This window comes from Myotis davidii, unplaced genomic scaffold (genome assembly GCF_000327345.1).
Source record: "Myotis davidii unplaced genomic scaffold, ASM32734v1 scaffold573, whole genome shotgun sequence".
Lineage (NCBI taxonomy): Eukaryota > Metazoa > Chordata > Mammalia > Chiroptera > Vespertilionidae > Myotis > Myotis davidii.
In genome coordinates this window covers 2,986,616-2,990,202 of record NW_006285997.1, presented here as the reverse complement: position 1 = coordinate 2,990,202, position 3,587 = coordinate 2,986,616, and positions in this window count along the sequence as shown.

Here is a 3,587-nt window from a genome sequence, read left to right as displayed (position 1 = left end):
CACGATTCATAACAGTAGCAACGTTACACTTATGAAGTAGCAACAGAAATAATTTTATGGTTGGGTCACAACATGAGGAACTGTATTTAAAGGGCCAGAAGGTTGAGAACCACTGCAAGGGAACAGCTAAGTAGCTGAAGCTGTAAGATAGGAGATTACCAAAGGACGGTCAAGGGTTAAGACAGAACTGAACACCGAATCTTCAGAAAGCTTATATTTAAAGGGCTTGCTTTAAGGGGGTAGCATGTAGGGATTCAGGGCAGAAACTCAACAAAAGCCATCCATGGGGCAGGAGAGCCAGTAGGGTGTAACAAGGGCTCCAGGGGAGGTCAGAGTTCCAGCAAGAAGATGGTGGGAAATGCTTTCAAATTCTACTGAAAACAGAATTTGAGCAGAAGGTCTAGGAAAAGGTTGGTTTTTGGCATTAGCACTTTCTGTAGGCTAATGGTGCTGAGGATTGAGAGGGAGAAGAAAAAAGTGGATAAAATTATGGATGAACAGGAAGGAGACAGAAATACCATGAACAGAAATTAGAATCAAGGTAGAGAATTAAAACAGGAAAGAAAAGGTTTGTAGGTATCAAGGGAGGGACAAAAAGGGAAGCAGTCCAAGAACATGGAAGGGAAGTAGACGAAGGGGACAAATGGAGGGGGAGCAAAGTCAAGGACCTGGGGAGGGAAGAGGGAAAAGATAGGTGGGAACACTGGCTTCAGAAGGAAATCAGGAAAATTCTTTAAAAACTAGAGGAAAGAGAAAGGGAATGGGTGATAATTCTTGACAAATGAAATTTTTATAGTATTCATACCAGATGATCTCCAGCTTCTGGTGAAGTTGGTAGCAAAAAAGGGGGGAGGTAGGTATGGAGCTTTAATGGGGGTGCTGAAGATGGAACAGCAGCTATGTGTATTTTAAGAGTGAGTTGATGAGGGGTGAGAAAAGGAATTTCTGGCTTTGTTGAATCCCCAGAAAAATTGGAATACATTTTAGAGCATCTAATCCACCTGGTTAAGCTACTTTGTCCTGAAGTGCTCAGCCACCTAGAATAGGGAGCAGAAGAAACAGATGGTTGCCTTAACCAGGGCTGGGGATTGGCAGGACAGATGGGACAGGAGCTCGGGAGATGAGGGTCATTGCGATGCAGTTGTGAGTGCAGTGGGAAGAACTGTTCCTGAGCTCTGTGAGGTGCCTGAGATGTCCTGAGGGGCCAGGAACAGAAATTATGGATAAAGAGCACAGAGTCTGTGTCCACAAAGCTGAAGAGTGGGTCAGGAGCGAGGTAACAGGAGAGAGAGACTGGTGGGTCATGGTCAGAGAAAACTTTCTAGTTTGATAGTGAAAACTAAGTTGTGGCTACACTCAGAGGACCTGAGCTGGAATGAGATGGAGTCACAGAGACAAGGTGAGGAAGTGAGAGTTGAAAAGAAGGCCAAAGAGTTGAAAAGGTTATAACATGGATTTTGAGTCCCAAAGAATACACTAGTTCTAGCTGAGATTTTTTTTCACATGACAAAAACCCACACTAATATAGTATTAAAACATATGAGTAGCTATAAATATACTTGGAAGGCAGACATTCAACTTTGTTCATTCAACAAATATATATTGAGCCATGTGCTTAATGTGAAACTGTATTCAATAAGCATGATCTGGTAGATTCCTCTCAAAGAATAGTTTAATTAATATTACTATCTTCCCACTGTCAGAGGGTACAACTTAGTACCTGGTGACCTTGTTGTAAAAGTAGAAAATAAAACTGGTTACTTGGAAGAAAAGAAATGATAGGAAAGCTAAACTCAGTAATGTCACCATGTTCTTAAATGGTTGGACCAATAACAGTGATTCCCAAGACACTGCTTGGATTCAACGTGAAACGACTCATTACTGCCTAATGTTTTGCCTTAGAGTATAAACTTTCACCCGCAGAGTGAAAGTTTATACTTTTTCCACAGTCAATGGATCCAGACCTGCAGTCTCTCTCACCCGACCACCCTCTGCATTGATATAACAGTCTTGGGGCTGGCACATCTGGAGCCATTGAGTGCAGGGACCACAGCGCACTGGACTCACTGGTCCTTTGTACCCCAGATGGAGACACAGTCACAATTTTCTGAAGTTCTAAACATAAATAAGCTGTTTTTCCAAGGACAAGTACAGTGACTCTATTATATACACTCAACAGGAGACTGCGCAGGGTTTGGGATGTGGTAATCACCCTACTCAAAGAGGGATTGTTAGTCAGATGTGGAAAAATATATGTAAATGGGCCCTGGAGGACATGCCATCCCTAAACCCTCCCAGAGAATGTTGACCTAGTCCTAAAGCATTTATTTACACGTTCTTTTCAAAGATTTTAAAAGCAAACTCAGAAACCCTATTTTGCATCACATGGGTTGGTCCAATATAGGCAAAATGTTGATTATTGTTGAAGCTGCGCAGTGGATATGAGGCTTCACTATGCTATCCTCTCTACTTTGTATATGTTAGAAATTTTCCATAACAAGGAAAAAGAAAAAAAAAGGGGAGATGTCTCTTTGTTGTGTTTGGATAGGTGGGATTAATGAGAGCCTTTCTTTGCTTTTCTCTTTCCTGGTGACTTACCCAGTAATCTTTGAGACAGTGCTTACCCGAGGTCCCTTTTCTCCAGAAAAAATCAGAATGTACTGACGCTAATATGTGGAGGGTATCACATCATTATTGTCCCACATATTCCTTCATGCTACATAAAACGCTTCCATGTGCTGTCATTTCATTTATTTCTGTGGAATTTCTGTACCCACAGGCATTTTCCCAAATGATTGTCATTCCCTCTACCCTGCCCCAAAGAATCCACACCAAAACAGGTTTTAATCATTCATAAACCAACCTTTATTGAACAAGTATGTGCCATTATTTTAAAATCTCATAGCTAAATAGCTTTGTAAGGCAAAATAAATAAATAAATAAATAAATAAATAAATAAATAAATAACACCTAACACTTCGCTTGCTCGGTAAACATTTGTTAAGCATTCACTATCTGCAAAGTAGATGCTTGGGTCTTGATTACACAGCATGCAGGGAACCTCTGCATGAAAGCAAGAGGGAGTGAAGACAGCCTGGCCAGGGTGGCTCAGTGGTTGAGTGTGGACCTATGAACCGGGAGGTCAAGGTTCAATTCCCAGAGTACATGCCCAGGTTGAGAGCTCTAGGAGGCAGCCAATCAATGATTCTCTCTTATCATTGATGTTTCTATCTTTCCCTCCCTCTCTCCCTTCATCTCTGAAATCAATTTTTAAAAATATATGTGTTTTTTTTTTAAAAAAGAGTGAAGACTAGTAAGGGGCCCTTGCAGTGGGGGAGGGGGAGCTTTTAAAACGTGCAGATGCTCAGGCTCCATACACAGAGCAGTTTGTGTCCGGCGTGGTCCCAGGAAGAGTTGAGAACCATTGGTCTAAATCACCGAGGCTAAGGGGGACCAGAGCTGACTCTGGTCTGACTGAAGCTGGCACGGCCATCCTTGGAAAGCAGTTGGTGGGTGGAAGGCAGGCAGGATGTGTATTTGAAGCTGCATCCTGATGGCGGAAAGGATATAAAAACGGCAAGAGAAAG